Genomic DNA, 21,473 nt, shown 5'->3' with positions numbered 1-21,473 from the left:
CCTTCATTTGCTGCCCACCCCTCTTAATAGGCCACTTTATGTCCAAACATTGTTTGAAATAAAGTATTTAAAAAGTGTGTGCTTTAGGAAGGTGCATTCGCCTTTCTGTTCTATTTTATTTTTTTCTTTTCTTACCTCTAAGACCCCTGGCTTGTACCTTATTGATAAAGACTCTTTGAAGGGAAGAAAGGAGAATATACTGAAGGAAATAGTTGATGTCAAGTCTCTTGTTGCCAACAGTTCTTTGTTACATAAGAAAAATAGACTAGAAAAAGACTGTAGCCCAACAGGATATTAGGGTTAACCTAATTGATTCATCAGAACTTGAATTTCTCTCCTCATAACCTGCTAATTTGTTCTGTCTCCAACAGCATCAGTAATTCACAGAAGAAAGCAGACACAAAGGTGATTTTTATTAGTCATTTCGTGAATCTGTGAATGACTGTGTCTGTCAAAGTCTCCTTTTCATTCATACAAGCAATAATTTCTTCTGCATTAAGTAGTCCATTTGTATAAGCGGAGGTCATTAAAGCTCCTGTGAGAGCCCCCTGGAATAGCTTTGGAAGGGTTCTACTTGGATATGTTGCTATTCCCCATGTCTGATGTGTAATATTATTTCTGAAAAATGTTTACAACACTGAAGATAAGGGAAGAAGGATGGTATTGTCATACTTTCTCTAAGGTTTTACATAACTCTGATAAGGATTTACTTCACACACTGTATTTCATATTCATAAGAAAAAAATAATCCCCAAGTTTATCTTCCCAGAATTCTAAGATGAAATTCAGTGCAATATTTGTAGGAAGTTCCTTAAAACACTTAGCCTGAGGCTGAAAGAAGAAGCAAATATATTTGAGGTTACTGTTACTTTTTCCTACTTCAGGGCTGAAAAGACTTCTAGTACCATTCATATATTTTTGAAGGACCTAGGTTATCACAAATTCCTCAGTTTTTGAGGGATGATATCTCAGATTCTGTAACCTGGAAATCCTTCTCAGCTGGATATTGAGAATTCTGCATGATACAAAATATCCTAGACCTTTGTCCTGGCATAGAGAGGGTTTGGAGCAACACCAGCCATGATAATATTTTTCTGAGTGTAAATGATAATAAATTTGACTGAAGATATAACTGGTAATGAAAAAAAATAGTTTTTTTCATGTGTCTGAAAGCTTTCCAGCTAGTGATGGATGAGAGATCTAAAATAAATACATGTATACAAATTACTTGAAACAGTGTCTTCTATCTTTAATATTTAATCATACCAATGCACATTTTATTGTACTGGAAAGCTCATGTATGAAAACATTCTTATTCATGTTCCTTATGGTTTTGCCTAAAGACAATGTCAGTTCCAAAGACTTTGCCATCTAAGTAAATAAGAGAGATACACAGAATAGGGAATAATAAATACTAACACACTCGTCTCATACTCCTATAAAACTATGCTTTATGGGCTGCTGCAGACGACTTAGCTAATTAAGGCTCTCTACTTCACAGACAGACTCTAGCATAATACTGAGTCTTCCAATCTCATGGTTTCATTCATGTTCATCTACACATGTAGATGCCTCCTTCCTTTTTCTACATTCTCTTCCTCAAAGAGGTGTAGGGATAAAATCCACTTTTATCTCTGCTGTTGCCAAATGGAACAACTTAGCAGTCTAAGAACAACTGACTTTCAGTATGTCTTAAGCTCATAAATGTCTTTTAACAAGTTCTCCCTTGGGGTTGAGTCAAATAATTTCAGAAATCTAGGTTTACTGGTGAAATCTGAAGATTTTTTCCAAATTATGGAGGAGACAACTTGCTGCCCAGAAAAATGATTCAAATAGCCCATTTTTAAATGCAAAAGAACAGCTAATAAAATCACTTTTAGGAACAACTCAATCACACAAATGCCTGTGATTCTTCATTTTACAACAAAAATTTTCTTTGGGTTGTGTTGATATTAGCATCTGAGCACAATATATTTGTTTAAATTTGTATTATTATTTAATTATTATCGTTTAAAAAAATGGTACCTCAATTACACTAAATTACCACTCTCCCATACAATTTCCAGGCTTGTTTAGGAGTTAGGGGAGGCTGAGCATCTTTCACAAAAGTAAGTCTGGAGTCAAGCATCCTCTTTCAGGCAATTAAAAATTCTACCTAATATTCCTATGCTTATTGGACTCAGTGTCAGAGAACAGTTCTGACCTCATTTATTTGGCTAATGTAGGTATGACTCGTGAACTAACCTTTGGTTTCCATGCACACAGAGGTATGTTGTTAGGTGGAACTATATGTATAGCTTTCTTCTAAAGTCTACTGTTATACATCTTTTTACTAAAGAGGATACCTAAATTTGTCTAAGTTACTGGAGCAGGTCTGGTGGACAGGCAGGCTGGACAATAGTCCAGTTTTTCAAAACAAAGCTGACGGTGGAGCAGCTTCTTACTTCTGCCTAATTTCTGCATAGCAGACAAATATCTGGAGCAGTCACCACCGAGCAAGAGACATGAGTTCTAGAATTCTTCAAGCTTGTATTTCCACTCAACTAAATATTTCCAACTGTGTGTGTGGGAAATCTCTGAATGCATCTACCGAGATTATGCTATTGTGAATGTATGAATGATTTTCAGAGTACAGAAAAAATCCTAGTGGCTATATTTTGAAGGAAAGTGTAACACAAATCTAATGAGAAACACTGAATGAGGTGTTTATATCCCCAAAAAGGGCAGGTGTTCAAACATGTCTTGTTCGTAAATGATTGTTCCTGGCAATTGTCTTGATCAGTATAACTGCAAGATGTATCTTTCTCTTAGTACTGACTACAAACCTAAGTACCTAATTCTAACATTTCATAGAATCATAGAATCAACCAGGTTGGAAAAGACCTACGAGATCATCACGTCCAACCCTTGATCCAACACTGCAGTGTTTACTAGACCATGGCACTAAGTGCCACATCCAGTCTCATCTTTAAAACCTCCAGGGACGGTGAATCCACCACCTCCCTGGGTAGCCCATTCCAATGTCTGATTACTCTCTCTGTAAAAAATTTTTTCCTAATATTCAACCTAAACCTCCCCTAGCACAGTTTAAGACCATGCCCTCTTGTCTTGCTGATAGTTGCCTGGGAGAAGAGACCAAACCCCACCTGGCTACAACCTCCTTTCAGGGAGTTGTAGAGAGTGATGAGGTCTCCCCTGAGCCTCCTCTTCTCCAGGCTAAACAACCCCAGTTCCCTCAGCCTCTCCTTATAGGACTTGAGTCCCTTCACCAGCCTTGTTGCTCTTCTCTGGACCTGCTCCAGCACCTCAATATCCTTCCTGAACTGAGGGGCCCACAGCTAGACACAGTACTCGAGGTGTGATTTGGAGTTTCATATGATCCTGTGGGGGTGAAGCTTTTAGTTTCTGGTGTATTATGGTGCTCTGATTCATTTGGTCACGTTGGCTAGTCAGCTTAGGATCTCTGTAGTTAATAGAGAGAAGTAATTATTTTTAAGGTGCATTTATCTTAGCTTGTCTGCATTTGGTCAGAAGATTCACACCTCAGAAATGACAGTTCTCTTTACTACTTCTAGGAGAAATCTAGCTAAGATTCAACCATTTAAGTTTTACATGTTTTAAGTGATGACAGTCTGTTTCTCTGAATATGACTACAGATGTCTAAAAATGTGACCTTAATATTTAAAGAATAAAATCCATATCTTGAACTTTCTGTGGGTCTTTGGAAGATATAGGCTACGAACATGTTGGATAAGCTGATACATTCATTTTCTGCAACTATGGGTATTCTTTCAGGCTTCAAAAATAGTTCAGATCCTTTATTTGTTCATAATCAAAGAACTAAAAAGTAGAAATTCTTGATAGATTGAGATGTTTAAATTTCAGAAGATCTGAGGTTGTTCTGTGACATGAAAATTGATTTCCTAAGAGTGCAATACCAAACATTAACTTAGTAATAGCTTGTTTGCAAACATGGGTGATTCTATAATTTTCATCACATTCATTAACAGAGCTTCAGCTGCTTAAGGGCACCCTTAATTCACAAAAAACATAGCAATTAGCTTCTTGTATTTTCTTAACTACTAGATCAGAGAGAAAAACTTTCTAACTTCCCTATTCCTATTGCTTTGTGCTTTTGTGGCATTAAAAGCTGCAGATCATGACAACATAATAACTTTTAAGGAAAAAAAAGGACAGTGAAAATTTAGTTGAAAAGAAGGCTCTTTAAAGTCCTCAGTTTCATATATCAGAGCTTAGAACTGTAAACACAATTGTCCTGGTTTCAGACAGGACAGGGTTAATTTCTGCAGTAGCCAGGAGGGGCACGGCCAGGTCACGGAGGTTATTCTATACCATTTCACATCATTGCTGGGGGTGGGGAAAGGGACTCTTCCAGGGAGGAGTTCCTTCCTGTCGAGTAAACGTGGTGTCCTCCCGAGTCAGAGGGAGTGCTTGTCTAGCGCTGGTCCCCAGTTGGAGGGCATGGTTTCTGGCACTGATTCTGTCTGGGAGAGGCAGTGATCAGGGTAAAGTGGTTACAGTTGGGTCACAGGCTCTGCATGAGCATTTTTGTATGTGAATCACTCTTTCTTTTGTACACTTCTGTTATTAATTTTGTTGCTGTTACTGTTTATTTTCTTGTCTCCTTACTGTTTCCAGTAAACTGTGCTTTTCTCAATCTGTGATCTTTACCTTTTGTGCCTCCAATTCTCCTCTTCAGCCACCTGCAGGGGGAAGGAGAGAGGGGGAGGGGGGAGCAATTGGCAGTGTAGTTTTAGGTGGGAACACTGAATTGGAGAATACTATTCCTAAACCACAACAGCAATACTTACTTCAAAATATTGTAATAAATATTTAGTATAATAACCAACACAGGACAACATTAGCATTAATTAAAATATTAACTGAAATGTCTTACCTTTGATTTTGCCTTCTACTTGTTGAGATACAGAAAATTGCCTGTAGAAATATAGAAAAGTGACAGAAGCACAGCAGGATTCCCAGAGGTGGAAGCTTTTCCTTTCATTACCACTTTGCCCCATTCTTTACAATTACAATTTGTCCAAGGAGTTGGCATGTAAGCCTATCTGTTTTGATAGCCTTATTTCAAACTTGAGTTACTGGTGATGTTACTAGCCAATTCTCTCAAGCCCTACAGAGTGATAAGACTAATAGGAGAGAATGATGAATGAGGGCAGAAGCAAGACTCTAGACTAATTATAATTTTAAAAAAAGACTGTGAAAGGAAAGTAGTTCTTTGCCATCAGGAGAGGAAAGAAATATGAACATCTTTGGATCATGCAGTTCAGATGACTTAAGGCAATTCATAACCAACTGCTAAAATAGAATATACTGTCAGCAAACAGAAGTACAAGGTATGGTAACTGAAAATAGGTTTGTCAATGTATCTTCCACAATTTAGTGGAGTAATAAACTGAAAGTGTTAAACTGTATAGTATTCAGAAATATAGGTAAAGTAAAACTGAGAGCATACAACTAGTGTAAAGTAATCCTGCAAAGAAATATAGGTCTCAAGTGAAGTTGCGTTTACCAGGTTATCTGCCTGCCCTTTTGTTTTTTAAAAATCTGAGAACAAATGCACCTGGTCTTGACACTGAAGGGCACAAAGGAAGGGCCCCACATGTCTTGGTGTTTTATCTTTATGGAATCAGAGCCTTTTCATTACCTAGTGTTCCTCCAGTCATGTAACAATGTTCAGTCATCAAATGACTGTGTGTCACGGTTTGAGATAGCCCCAAAATCCAATTCCCTAGTTCCATTCCCCCTCCCACATCTCAACCTAATATGAGATGGGTTTTTCCAGACAAAACACACCAGACTCAAAGTGGGGGAAAGGGAATATATTACAATGACTGTACAAATAAATACCATATCACATTATACACATGATCACAAACTATCTCTACCATGACATATAGTATTTACAATGGACCAGATCTCTTCTCTTCTCCAAATAAAAGTCCAGGAGGGAAAGAAGGACAGATCCCTTTCAGTCTCTGAAAGCAGCATCTTCTGAGGCAGCAGTCTGTCTTCTTCACATGCATACAGCAGCTGTGGCTGACTTTCTGCCAGCACTCACGAGGGAGGTATCCAACCTCCCTCGGCCCCCTTGATGCAGGCAAAGGGGTCTTCCGTGGGCTTCGTAACCCCAGACAAGGTCGTATCACCACGTCATATCACGAAGACACAGGGGGGTCTTCGTGACGGTCTGGTATCTCCAGGAGACTCAGCTCCTTGCAGGGCCTCTGTGCCCTGTCTCTCAGGCTGCCACGGTGGCAGCAGTGCAAGGGGAGGGAGCCAAGGTCAACTCCCCCCGCATTCCTCTGGCTGTCCCGGTCCAGCTCCGGGACGTCCTTTGAGCTTCTCAGCTCCTCTCTCTCTCTCTCTGGTGCTGCATGTCTAAAACTCTTCTCCTTAATAGGAGTCCATCTCCCTCTTTTCTCAGAGGGATCTCAAAGGAGTTTTGGGGGGCTGGTACAGTCTTACCCCCAGAACTCTGTCTCTCAGGCTGCTGGCTCTCTTTTTCCCAGCTCTCCTTCCAGGAGTCCTTTCTCTGGTGCTGCATGTTGCTTCTGCTGCTCCTTCAGTTCAGGTGTTATCTGTCCTGGCTCTCTGCCACTGTTTCTCTGGTCAGTGCCAGCTGCTGCTCTGCGCCCATGGAGAAAAACATCTCCCAGCATAACTACAGGCACCTAGCCCAGCTTTATGCTGTTCCAGGTCCCCGCAGCCCCCCCCAGCCAGGGGCTGGGAGGCTCCAGAGGGCCCAAGGGGCTCAGAGCCCCTTCCTCGTGGCTCTACAACATGGTCACCTCTTCTGCAACAACCAAACTACAACTCATTTCTTCCGGTGAGCTTGTGGGATGTTGACATTTTTGCAGGAGCGCCCATTGGGCAGAACTTCAAAACTTCCAGGGGTTTCCACCCCTTGGGGTCTACCACTTTATTTAGCCTCTGGGGGAAAACAGGATTCAAACCACGACACTGTGGATCAAGTTATCCCTTCAGAATTAGTTTGTTTTGGTGTAGATCTTCCATAGGTATGCTTGTTTGTACAATGAGGGACTTCATAAATTTGACTGTCTGTATTTGTATTCAGTTTTGATTAAAATTCTTGGTGCCAAGATACACTATGTAGTCAGTTGTCTTCTAAATGCAATGAAGCACAAATGAGATCTGATGTTGAACCAAGTATAGAGACATAAAATATGAGCAGATATGAGATCAAATTACCCTTTATAAGAAAAGAGGTATTACCTTTAAACACTTTTCTTATTTCTAGCATTAAAAGTAATACTTATCCACTTAAAGACACTTCACAATACTGTTTGGGTAAAGCATACTTCATTTCTCATCCAAATCTGAGTTTATACTATTACTGTGAGTTTGGAAAGATTTCCTTTTTTTTTTTTTTTTTTTGGTCCTAAAGTCACTTCACCAACAGAAATGATTAATTCTATTAATTACTTCTGTTGGTGAAGTGAAGTGACTTTAGGTTTTTCAAAAAGACCTGGAGTATGAAATAACTCATCCTGCCTTGGTGATTGATTCAAAGATACCTAATTTAAGGCTTACAGATTGTCTCAATTTAAGAAAATTTAGAGGAGTGGAGACCTTGGACAGAAGTCTTCTGCCTTGGATTCAATACCCCTGGTTTCTCCAATACAGAGAGAGAAACCGAATATGCCCAGATGTAAGTGAAAATGTAACTCTTTACCAAGAATAAATGCGACTAACAATACTGATAAAACTGGACTAAACTAACTGATGAAGAGAAACTTCCCAAGCCCTGCCCAGCGGACCAAATCAAGATGGTGGCCACCTTCCCCGCCCAGAGACAAGACAGCTATCCTTCCACGTGATTTTCCTCCCCCACGCCCAGGAAACCTGGCAGGAAACAGTGGATAGCTGGAATTTGATACTGGCAGATCCTTGTGTGGCACTGGAGTGAGGTTGTGGTGCTGGTACAGGCAGTTGGAGCAGGGCTGCAGACATCCGCAGGTGACTGGAAGGAATTGCCACACACCCATTGGATCCAGCAAGACATGGTTGTTGCAATTTCGATGTTTGTTGGTCAAAGTAGTGGTTGTAGTCATATCAAAGTGGTAGTCGCGGTCCAGATCCATCGAGGTGGTGGTAAAAGCCCTGGGAGGTTGGAGAAGCCCCAAAACTCAGAATTATACACACTCAAGTTCAGGTGGGAATGCCTCCAATACCTTCCTTGAGGTGGGGAGTTTTACACTGCATGATGGAATACTGGAGTCACAGGGTACTTTGGGAGTCTTTGACACCTTCTAAGATGTTGCAGCTGTCTCTTATGTCAGTGCAGCTGAGTCCATTATGGCACATTATGGCTCATCAACAAGAGATGAAAATCAGGCTGGGTGTGAATGTTCCTGGGGGGTTATCACAGCTGAGTTATCTGTGTAAGGAAAAAGAAACATTGCCCCATCTCAAAGGATTTGCCTCTTTCCTTATCTTGTTTAACTCCCAGTTTGTAGCCTGAGGTGTCAGATGTGCACACCTTCAGCCCCTGGCCTAGGTGGCCACTCTGCACATTGTTAGGAAAGCACACTGCTGACCCAGCCATCAGCACCAATAGTCTGATCTCTTACAGCACCTGGGTGGTCACTACAGGTGGTCAAATGTTAGAGTCATTAGTCACTAGCAGCTCTGTCTCTTTTAAGAAGGTAAAACACCAAAAAACCAAAAGACATACTTGGAGAAAAAAGAAAAAGAAAAGGTGGATACCAGGACACAGATTTACAGCCACAATACCTAAGGATAGAAAAGGGTTGTGTACATGTGAAATGCACACATACTAGGAAAGCATTCTTCTTGAATACAGCATCACTGTAGGTTTTAAATATTAGTAAGATGTAAATGTCAGCAACTTGGACGTAGTCTGTATTTGATATTGCCCTTTATGGTCTGTGTTCAGAGAAAGGAGATTGTCCTTGTTAAGTTGCCATGGCAATAGGTGGTGTAGAAAAGCCTCAGGTAGAGAAATGAAAGCGGAGCCAGGGTGTGATTCACCAGTTTACTATAATAATCTAGAGACTCCCTAGATACGTAGGGTACTCCTCCTAATCTCCAGCTATTGCATCAGAAAGGCATGGGATTCTCATGTGTTCTGGCTCTCAGCTCCACATTTATACCTCAGGTACCTTGGAGTAACTCAGATGATATGAAATAATTGCCTATATTTAGGCAAATTAGTCGCTCTATCAGACTCCTTCACTTCTTTTACCTTACAGATTTAGGTATGCCTGTTCCTCATTTCTGTGCAGACTGAAGATTCTGGGCTGCTTTGAACACACTCTGATCTGCTATATAACTGTGGACATTACTGCCACACAACGTCTCAAAGCTATACCTCTGTCAACTTTGCAGAAATCACTCCACCGAATCGGTGTCCTTAGAGGTGAATCTAGAGAATAAGCTAGAATTCCAAGTAAATACGGCACAACTTAATACTTTTGTACAGCTGATGAATTTTAAACATGCTTCATATGTATTTCATGGTGATCTTATTTGGGATTTAGGTGTGTAACATACACGCACTCCTTTCCTTCTCTTTTCAGTTCTTGCTACCATCCCTCCTATTCTACTAGCTGTCAGGATTTGTGTAATTTGTAGGACGTTTCATTGGTTAGACGTACTAACAAAAATTCCACACATTACTGTGTCTCTAATAGGAGGAAAGTAATACAGGAATATTGCTATATTGAAGTGACCATAGGAGAGAAAAAAAACTCACAAAATTTTTACAGTTGTGAATCAAACCCACAAACAGCTATGGATTCTCCACTTCTTCAATTAAACCTGTAATTTTACTGAGTTTTGTTCATAACTACAGACAAAATTCAGGCTCTGATACAGTTACTTAATGCATGAGGTCTCAGGGAGCTGCTCTAACTGTTATGGTAACATATGAAAGACAAGGTTCTATCACTGACAGCTGTTCTACATGGGCCTTGTTATACACGGATGTGGCACTACATCCATGTCTAACAATTTGTCCTGACAGTCAAAAATCTTGTCAGATATTGATCTGACATCAGATTCATGTATAACAAGATTTTTGATTGACAGCTGAGCAACTACCCAGGACAAAACAAAAACCCCACGGTTTTTGAAAGCTAACACTGCCAGCCAGTAATCTGGCTTTTCTGTAGCATTTACTCACATCTACAATGTCTTGTATCTTTAATTTTATATATTAAAAAACCCTTCAAATTGGTAATATTACAAAGATTGGATTTAGTTTCTTAATGAAATACTAAAGATAAGAACTGGTGTAGCTATCTTAACAAATACTATAGAAAATCATGCTTAGCAGCTTCAGTTTTGGTTCAGACATGTGGAATATCAAAACAGCAGGGAGAAAGTGAAAATGCTAAGGGGAATTAAGGTGATGCATGTAAGAAAAACACATTAGACATGAGATTTTAGAGCCTGGGTATTATCATTAAAAATCCCCAGCAGAAACCAACTCTGGGATTTTTGAAGTTTATGGAAACTTGACCAGAATGTGTCTCATAATTTCTGCTTGCTTATGTCTTACAATATTTATGTTGCTCTTAGGAAGCTTTCTGGTTTCTAGTGATTAGTAAGAGGAGAAGGAGAGGAGACCAGTGTCAGCTTCACTAAGCTTTTGGCAGGCCTCTGCAAAGGACATTGTTGCGGCCATGAGACAGAGAGGGAATAAGAAAGAACATAAGCTATAGTGAAGACATTAGGCATTCGTCATTGAAACTACCACAACACCCAAATAATTCGAAGTGTATCATCAGCAACAGAGAATTACTCAGGCACCATCAGTCATTGAAAGCAACGAAAAATATGGCTCAGAATTTTGTTGCAGATATGCTATACCAGCACAACCATAGTTTTGTATTTACCTTTAAAAATCACTGTAGCTAATGCTGTGTGTTTTAAGTCACATGGAAGTCCCTAGTTGTTAAATAGAAAAAGGGCTAACAAAGAGTTTTACAGGTCAACACTAGAGACTAAAGTGCAAGGGAAATGGCTGATGCAATCCATTAAATTAGACTAATTATGATCAGCAGTTTAAGACAAATGGGAATCTTAGTACTGATGTAATTGACTGGGGATCAAGCTTTCAGGGATTTCACCTATTTCAAAGGTTGCCTTCCCTCCTTTACTCCAACTGCTGTCAATTAATCTGATGACCCCAGACATCCACTACAAGGATACAAAGTACCCACTAATGTAGCTTAACTGGTTGGTTAAGTCAGGTTTATGACTCCTTTGTGTTACTCAACTATTGCAAAGCATTTAGAACAGGTAAAGTCTAAAAGCTATAGAGACCGATTTTAAACACATATAAACACATATATGCACCATTTCTCCTGTGCTTATCTCCAGTTTATTCAGCATCCTAAGGCACTTAAAAAACTTTAATTGAACCTTCCAATAGCTCTGTATGCATTTTACTTGGAAGGGCTTTATGTCTGTTTTATGCTTCAGTGGGCAGTTGTACAAGGACAAGACAGCTTGCTTGGTTAATTCTATATTTGCAATCATATTTCTAAAATGTTGGTTTCCAATTACTGTCACTACTCAAATAAACAGCTAAGTAGACAGAATGACTGGTTAAGACAGATGTCCACAAACACAGGTAAATAGAAATGGATGCGTATATGTATGTACACATATCCTTTCAAAATACCAGATTCAGTGCTGGAATTTGAAGAAGTCCAAAGTCAGAAAATTATAGAACTGCAGAGCTTGGAGAAAAATCCAGTATAAACTACTGGAAGCCAGCTTTCAGCTTTACTAATGAGGTTTGATGCTGTTGCGAAACACTAATCATTGGTGGTAGTATGAGTTACATTTGTCTCCCTTAGCTACATGTGCCCCAAGACTGGGGAAAAGTAGGAAGAAACTCTTTGTCGGTGTGAGGATTTTTGTGTGCTGTTTGTGTTTTATTCAATGCAATCCATTATTAATTCCTACATTCCTGAAACCTCCAGCGATGTTGAAACCAAAACTTTCAACTGCAGCCTGAGTCATGGTATCTATTAACTGAGATCTTTGAAATCGCTACATTTGAAACCACTTTCAATTCAGAGAATCTGGTAAATCTCTCTAACCTGTACATATTTCTGTGAAAAGGCTTATTTTCAAAGAATAGCATTGTTTTTCCTCTGGGTTGATGGTAGCTTCAGCCTAAGTGTTGATAGTTCAGAAGTTTCCAGCTACAGTCAGATGTGACATAGGCTGAATTTCAGGTCATAGTTTGAAAAAAGAACGAAACTTTCGGTTTCTGAGAATTTTAGTTATTTTAAATTATAAATTTTATAAATCTATTAAATATTAATTTTAAATCACAAAATGGTCTGGATACGGTATGTAGAAAAGTGCACATTTTTATTTTAGATGTTGAGAATGGTGAGTATAATTAAACATATACTCAGCTGTTGCAAAAATCAAAATCAGTATTGAGTTTTTTAAAAATAAAACTTAAGACACATTAATATGAAGTGATTTATACAGACCTGATGTATCACAAATAGAAGGAAACTGTATTGTGCAACCAAACAAGTGTTTTGGGATCTTTCTGCTGTGCCTTGCAGCACCCTGATCTAGCAAGGAAAGCAATTGCAATAACTTTTTTTTATATAGCTTTAATGTTTTCCAAATCCTGGAATACAAACAGGTGTATTCCAGAAGGTTGTCACAGTCTTACTTTATTTAGAATTTCTTTAGTTCTTCTGTACTTTGGGGTTTTCTCTTTCATTTTCTTGGGTTATAACATCTGTCAGTTCTGTTTTATGGGTTTGTTTGTCGACAGAAAATGGAAAAAGTAATGATTGTGCCAAGAGACCTCTTTTTCTACCAATATCTATGTATCATTTTATATGACCATGAAGAATGGCCATTCATGACTTGCTTACAATGGAGACAATGTGCCTGATGCTGATATCAGTTACACAAATGTAAACCAAAAGAAGCTCCACTGTATTTCAGCACAGTAAAATTTAAGTAAGATTTGAAGAAAAGCTTTTCAAAACCAGACCTGATATACAAAAGAAATTTGTGAAAGGTCAAATATTGTTTTTAATAAATAATTCAAAATTAATTTTAAATATTATCTCCCCTAAAAATGTTCTAGTTAGCCATAAAGAGAATAACAGTCTAGACCTTTCGCTTACTTTGGCAATACCAGATTTCTCATGCCTCACTATGTATCCAAGCTGTTTAGTTCTCTCACAACAGCTGCACATACTGTTTCAAGTTATTAACTCCAGTAGGAAACCTGAGGAGCTGCTGAGTAGCTTCCTCTCCTACAGGGTTTCTACACTGGTTTGTTGGGCTCTTGCATGGGAAGTGAATGGTTTAGAAGTCATCCTTTTGATAAGGACTCTTAAGATGCTTGGTTCAGATACCAAAAAATGACTATGTTTCTCATCCTGTTGTGGTCTGTATTTGGAGAACAGAAAGAAAATAAAGTAGGGGGAGAAAAAAAAAAATCATTAAATCATCTTTTGTTTTGGTCACTGCAACCCAGAGTGAGTTTTATGTGAAATTTCTGTCTGTAAGTATACAGACAGTATGTCAGTATAATGGTGTCAGCATTAATACTATAGATCAGGTTGATAATTTCTGAGAATAAATTATTTTTGGTGTATTTAGGTACTACAGACTGGTGTTTACATGAAGTGATATACATGTTCAGTATGTAAAATTTGCTAATTGAGCCATATATCTGGCAGCAAGTTGTGCAGTGAATGACCTACTTTTCAGTAGCTGAAGAAGAGTATGATAAAAACATTGGACTGAAAAATTGTCTTATGAGACAATGATAAAACTTAAAAGTGATAAAGAAGTCAATGAAGTAACCCATAGGGTAGTTTAATTTCTTCACTACCTCTGAATGAGAAAACTTACATTTAGTCAGTTTTGGAAAGGATCTGGGTTCTTTCTCAATGGTAGGAAAGAAAAAAATATACAATAAATATAGTGGGTTTCTTGTGCATTTTGCAATCACTCAGTGGATTGTCTGTTGCCAAGGCACTTTATTTCTAATTTTCCAGTCATAGGACACAGGCCAAATGGGCACAGGATCGTGTCCATAACCAGGAATGTTCTCAAAACCATAGGTATTTTCAAACATGAAATATATTCCACCATTCCAATGGGATATATAATCAACATCTTTCTCCATAGTGTATGAATCAGGTATTTTACAAATACCTATTTTCCTTATTGAAAGGATCTGGTTTTTTGTGTTTAAAAATGTCCTTCCCTCTCCTTCACTTAATGTCGCTCATGCAAGGTGCTTACTTAATGGAATTTATATGCACAATTAAAAAATAACTTTCCTTCTCATTTCTTTTTTACCTTTCTATGTCAAATAACTTTTGACGTATGGATCTTCTGTGGAGATGTAGACAAAGTGGCTGAGTGAACATTTCTGGCCATTATCTTAATCCAGATAAAGAAAAAAACCCCACACTTTTCCCAAAAATATCTGTTCTGGAATTAATGCTCTCAGTAGCACAATTCTGAAAAGAAAAATAGAAAGGTCCTTGAATAAAATATAAGCAGGGAAATGTTAGGCAAGGACATCTGTGTCTTTAAGTGAGATGTAATAGATTTTTAAAAAGTAGATTTTAATCAAATCTCTGAAGAATTTTGATCTGCATGTTCCATGGAATTTCATTAATCCTTTGCTGTTAAACTGATGGCAAAATGTAATTGACAAAATTCTGGTCTTGTGAAATTCAATAACTAGCCCTTCATTGATTTCAGGGAGTTAAAATTTTTGAACTGTCTGTGTATGGTGATTCTATGTTCACTTGAATTTAGAAATAGTTTGCTGTCTACTTAGTGTTAAAATATTTCTGAACATTTAAATTGGAATTCATATTAAAAAAATGGGAAGCAAAAGTACCTGCTGTGTTTTGTTCATCTCCAAAGCAATGGAGAGTGGTCTGGCTTTATTGACTTTTTGATTCTATTTTATGGATTGGTAAGAACAGAAAAGGGCTCTACCTGTCTATTCAGCACTAAAAAGATAACATACTGCCTTGGCTTGGGACATGTGAAGAGTTAGAGAGCACAAAGAAGTGACTGGAACGCAAAGATGAAAGATTGATGATGTCAGCAAAAACTACAGATCCTGGTGAATCTACTTTTAGCTCCTGAGAAAGGAAGACTTTTTCATCTGCAATCATCACATATTAGTTTTATGTAGTCATCTGTGTACTGTTTGGTGGTTCCTTGCCTAACCCTTGCAATAAAAAAAAGTATGTATAGGAGTGAAATTTTGCTATATAACACAGGGGCTGTACTAATGAAATCTGGCTAAGCATTTGGTAAAAATGATAATGGTTGAAAGCGATGAGGAATGTCAGATGCTAAGCAAATGCAACGAATTTTTTGATAGAACTTATGTATCTAAGCTTCAGTTATATATGTTATGTAACGTCCTGGACAATCCTTTTCAGGCTTTTAAAAGTCTTACGATTTCCTGTTAAGATATAAATGTTGCAGACATGAATACATCAATCAAACTTTGTAAAAAATGGAATTATGTTACTTAATAAAATTATGTCAATTATTACAACTTTCACTCTTTGTAAGTTCTTTTTAAAAACTGTAGAGAAATCTCAGCAACAACAGAGGCAGAAAGCAGCATTAATTCTATTAGATTTCTGAAGGAGTCACTCCTTTAGAAAGTTTTGATGGTATACTTTAGGGATTATAACAAATCAACTATTCCTTTGTCTGGAAGGAAATAATGCCCGCAATGTGATTGCTATGTCAATACTAGTCATGAATTAGACTTGGAAGCATGTAAAAATGCATGTGGAGTATTCATCCTGCAACTAATGAATATTCACTTGACTCTTCTAACCTAATCTTATTACCCAAAAGGCCATAAATAGGTTTCCCTTGACCCTAAACTTTAAACTGTTAGCTGCTCCTTTGCCTGATAACAAAGGGATAATGCAATTATTTGTGTACTGAAGCAGAAAAAGGTTGATCCCCAGTAATACGTCCTTGAGGTGCATAACATGCAAGACTTTCAGAAAAAATCCATTGCATGTTTTAATTGTCTGTCCAAGGAGTATAGGAGTCTTTTAAGCATACCACAAAATATTAGTTCTAAAGGAAAAGAGGAAAAAAAAATAGGTAAAACAACCATAAGGGAAATAGAATAAAAAAGCCCCTTTACGTAGGCTTAAACCAAGATATTATGGTTTTACTTTTGTTCTGTGTTTAAACAAAATCCCCCAAATCAGTGGATATGTGCCTGCATAAGAAAGGGGTCAAAACTGATGAAAAGAGGTCTCTTAATTTGATTTCCTATTTAACAGTGAGGCAAAGGTCTAACAAGTGAAATGACCAAATGCTGCCAGCTCTGTCTAAGAGATTTACATAATAAATAGAGCCTGTATCATAGGAACTCTTAGGAAAACTGGAAATAGCATCTGTGCTTTCTGTATTTTCGTATCACATCTGTAATATACACCTGTCTTTTACTTTGTGGACTTGATTAGAAGATTTTTTTTTTTAAATTCCACTTCATATTCTTCAATATCAAATTTTTCCCATCCCCAGCTTCAGTCTTCCCTGCTTGATCTTTTTGAAGAGTTATTTTTCCACTAAGGTACTTTCTATGACCTAGCTCAAGCCTAGCTTGACTGGGAAGAAAGGTGGCTTACAGCACCATGAACAAAAGGCAGACTGGAAGAGTCTCCAAACTCCTCTATGAGGAAATTATGTGATACCTCTCCCGCTCTAACGCAAAAATTTGGGAGACATCCAGACTCACTCTTCTCTTATTTGTGTTTTAATCATTCTGAGAACTGACAAAGGTACACTTCAATCCTGTGATAAGAATTAAAAGATCTGCCTTTTTATCCATATATATTAAATCTTCGTCTTGTCTTTATAAGTCTTCCTTGTTTCTATGTGATCTACTGAAAATGACAAAGAGTACAAGGCTCCTGAATCCCAGTGAACAAAACTGCTATTTTGTGGGTGGTGGAAATGTCAAAAATTCTTTTGTGGGCATTTGCATTAGAAGGAATTAAGACAATAAAGCTGGGGCTTGATAAAAACCAGGATGACACTGTCAACCTGTCTGTCATGATTAGTGTTCTGGAGCAGGGGTCTGTTCACTTATTCCCTGAAGGAAAGCTAAGGATTGCTGTCTTTCCCACTTTTCCAATTTGGAGATGGAGAGGAGTTTACAAAGCAAGTGTTTATGCTTTCCCTTTTAAAGCTATGTGGTTCACAAATGCCATGATTACAGGTACTCTACCAAAATTACAGTACAGATCACATGCAGCATCAGAAATCAAAAGGTAGTAAACTTCTGGATTTCTCACATGAATAACAGGAAGTAACAGGAAGAGATTAAAAAAAAAAAAGAGATTTAAAAAAAACCCAAACAAACAACAAAAAAACCCCAACTTGGTCAAAGCAGAGAGAATGTTCATCCACATTTGGGAGAAATTTATGAGTTCTGTATCTTTCAGAAAGACTTGTTTGCCCAGGAAATCCTTGATTTCTCAACAGCTCTGTACAAACCTTGCCTATAGACCAGGGTTAATTAGGACTGACAGGAGATGACTTCATTACTCTGTGAAGTATTCCCCTTTCTGCCCACTTCAAGACCCCTTCTACAGGTGAAAAAGATGCTTAATTTTGACAAATTTTTGCTGAAAGCACATATGAAAGATGTTGTGGACATGTAGAAAAACAAAGAAAAGGGAAAGCGTTTGCCTAAATCAGTAAGTTTCAGTTATACTGCATCTTTTGCTTTAGAAAAGTAAATGTAGAAATATAAGAATGATGATTTGAGGAACTCTGGTTGCTGATGGTGGTATTTTAAGAAAAAATGTTACTAAACACTATGGGTCACATTCAGCTTCTGTGTAGGTGGGCAGAACTTCCTTTGCCTTCAAGGAAAATTGCACTAATGTAAAAATAAGTATTGCCATATATGTCACTTCCCTTTAAAATCGAGTAACCCGGAAATTATTTCAAAAGGAGAAAAATTTTCAGATTACCTGATGCTGATGTTGAAGAGATGTATACAGTATTCTGGTCAGTAATTAATGTAGAGGTACTTTTGTGTTTAATAGTTTAGAGGTTTCAAAAAAGGCACTCTGACCTGCAGCTAAAAGAGCTGTGAATCTTTCTACTTGTAGATGACAAGATGCTTCCTGAAATTATTTCTTTTATAATGTTTTCACAAAGTGATACTGTTCTGTCTGTAGGTAAACAAGAAAAAAAAGGGAAAAAATAAAGGCAAAAAAAAGTTATGTTTCAAGGCCAAAGAATGCACGTTTTTTTCCCTGAGTAGCAAAATCCCCACAGCCTAGTCTATGTAGACTTATGAGCTTAAAGGTAGAATTTGTAGAGAAGGATGGTAGGAGGTCTTTTATTATTCCAAAGAAATTAAGGCTCCAAATAGAGGAGAAAAGATACCTTTTTCATGACTGATGATGCCAACAGGATGTTTGATATTCAATTGGAAGCACATAACCTATTAAAGGTGACTCTCTCCAGATTTCCTTGCACACCATATGAATAAATCCCACTGGTTACTTGTGGACTCTGTTGTACAGAAGAAGAAAAATAAAGTTTCTACTACTTCGCCAGCCTCTCTCTCATCAGAATTCTGTACAGTTACCCTAATAAAATTCAAAACATGATGAGTTATGAATTAAGATAAAATTAGTTAATATAACCTGCAGCAATTCCCTAGGATGTGTGACCTCAGTGTGGATGGGACATTACAAAAACACAAAATGGTGAGACTGGGAATAAAAATTAATTTTTTGGCTCTTTTCCTTTCTTATTCAGGTCTGCTTAGAATTATTTCCGGATGGGGGATCATCCAGATAGGTCAACATACTGCTTGGCCAGTTTGTATGGGTAGGAAATACTGAAAGCAGCATATAAGGTGCCATTTTGTACCCTTTAGCACATTTGCAAAGCATTAGTGTCACTAATGCCTGCAATTTGCTTCTTTTTATGAAAGTTAAAGTAACCCAAATATGTCAAATTAAGATAGTAAATAAATTGTAAAATTAGAAGATAGTTCTATGTCTCGGCCAAAAACATTTTCTAGGTGGAGTATAAAAGCTTTTTGACTTGAGTTGATTTGTTGTGTTGTTAGGTAGGAGACTGGACTAAGCGGAGTGAATATGCCTGCTCCATCACAAATTTTCCCCAAAATATCATAAATATCATGCCCTATATAAGTCATATGTAGATCAAGGATTTTTCCTAAAATTAAAAAAGGAGAAAACTTTGCTGAAAATATTGTGACTTGCTTTTTTTTTTTTTAATTTTTTTTCCTAATGTAAAAAATGAAAATGAAAGATTTAATCTCCCGTTGTATCCATACTATTTTGTTTTTGTCTAAGATCACAGGAACAGTAATTTGTTTCCAATAGGCTTTCAGTTACTTCACAACATGTATTCCCTGCAATTCTCAAAATGCACTATGGAGAGTTGTCCTATCAAAGTACCCAGTGCTTTGAAGAAGCTTGTCTGTGCTGTGCCACTAAGGGTAAAGTGAGGCAATAAAGGAAAAAGAAAGACAAGGTGCCACTGTGTTTTAGGTAGACAACACTCACTTTATTTTTGAGTTGAGTTGTCGGTGAAATTTACCTGCTTGAAATGTACAAAGCACCAGGTGTTTTTTGTTTAATTTCCCTTTGTCTTTCAACATATTCTGTGCTAAATCTCATGTTCTGCCAAAAGTCAGTTTTAAATGTTTTTCTTTCGTTTTCATCTGTTCTCATTATGAGGAATTCTTGCCATCTTATTAAAGATTTGGCAGAAGTTGCTGGATTAAATGACTCGTTGATTTTTTGAGGGGGGAGGGGACCATAGCAACCATATTAGCGAAGCATAAATTCTTTAAGTGTTTTAAGTCCAGGTGAGGACACAGATCAGCAATAAAGAACATCTAGGCAGATTTCTTTTTTTTTTCTGTAGTACATGAAATGTTTTAAAATTGAGCATATATATTTTTTTATATATATACATACACACATATATATATATATACACATATATGTATATATAAAAATACTTGTAAGAAAGTTTGGGTATAAATTTGAGTTCTCTAGCTACAGGGATGCCATTCAGAGGGACCTTGACAGGTCAAGGAACGAGGCTGTGTGAAGCTCATAAAATTCAACTAGGCCAAGTGCAAGGTCCTGCACCTGGGTTGTGGCAATCCCCAGCACCTGTAAAGAGTGGGGGATGATTCATAGAATCAGCCAGGTTGGAAGGGACCTCTGAGATCATCAAGTCCCACCCTTGATCCAAGCCCACCATGGTTACTAGAATATGGCACTAAGTGCCACATCCAGTCTCATCTTAAAAACCTCCAGGGACGGAGAATTCACTACTTCCCTGGGCAGCCCATTCCAATGTCTGATTACCCTCTCTGTAAAGAATTTCTTCCCAATATCTAACCTAAACCTCCCCTGGCACAGCTTAAGACCATGTTCTCTTGTCTCCCTGATAGCTGCCTGGGAGAAGAGACCAAACCCTACCTGGCTACAACCTCCTTTCAGGGAGTTGTAGAGAGTGATGAGGTCTCCCCTGAGCCTCCTCTTCTCCAGGCTAAACAACCCCAGCTCCCTCAGCCTCTCCTCATAGGACTTGTGCTCGAGTCCCTTCATCAGCCTTGTTGCTCTTCTCTAGACCTGCTCCAGCACCTCAATATCCTTCCTGAACTGAGGGGACCAGAACTGGACACAGCACTCCAGGTGTGGCCTAACCAGCACTGAGTACAGGGGAAGAATCACTTCCCTGGACCTGCTGGCCACACTGTTCCTGATCCAGACCAGGATGCCATTGGCCTTCTTGGCCACCTGGGCACACTGCTGGCTCATGTTCAGCTTCCTGTCAATCCAAACTCCCAGGTCCCTTTCCTCCTGGCTGCTCTCCAGCCACTGTCCCCAGTCTGTAGCGCTGCAGGGGGTTATTGTGACCAAAGTGGAGGACTTGGCACCTGACCTTGTTGAACCTCATCCTGTTGGAATCAGCTCAATTCTCCAGCCTGTCCAGGTCCCTCTGCAGAGTCCTCTTGCCTTCCAGCTGATAAACTCTTTTAGTTAATTTTTCTTTTATTTCTAGACTTTTAGTTGATCTTTTAGCACTATAACATGTTTTAGCCCCATTTCCGCAGACATCTATTTTTCTGCTTTCTCACATACATGAATAAATAAGTAAATAAACGAAAACAACAACAGAGGCCCCCCCCACTTATTTCGTTCTGATTTCCCCCCCACCCCGACATTTATCTACAGAGTTGCCCTTTCAAATTTCATCATTTGGGTTTTTTTATTGATCAATATTTTTACCCTTACCTCATCTTAGTAGGGGTCATTGTGTTCCTTAGGATCTTTCCCTATGATTTAAGACTTAGGTCACTTGGTAGTACA

Source organism: Manacus candei, unplaced genomic scaffold, assembly GCF_025592945.1.
Source record: "Manacus candei isolate 608988 ecotype Guabito, Panama unplaced genomic scaffold, ASM2559294v1 h1tg000014l, whole genome shotgun sequence".
NCBI classification, from domain to species: Eukaryota; Metazoa; Chordata; class Aves; order Passeriformes; family Pipridae; genus Manacus; species Manacus candei.
This window is presented reverse-complemented; position numbering follows the sequence as displayed.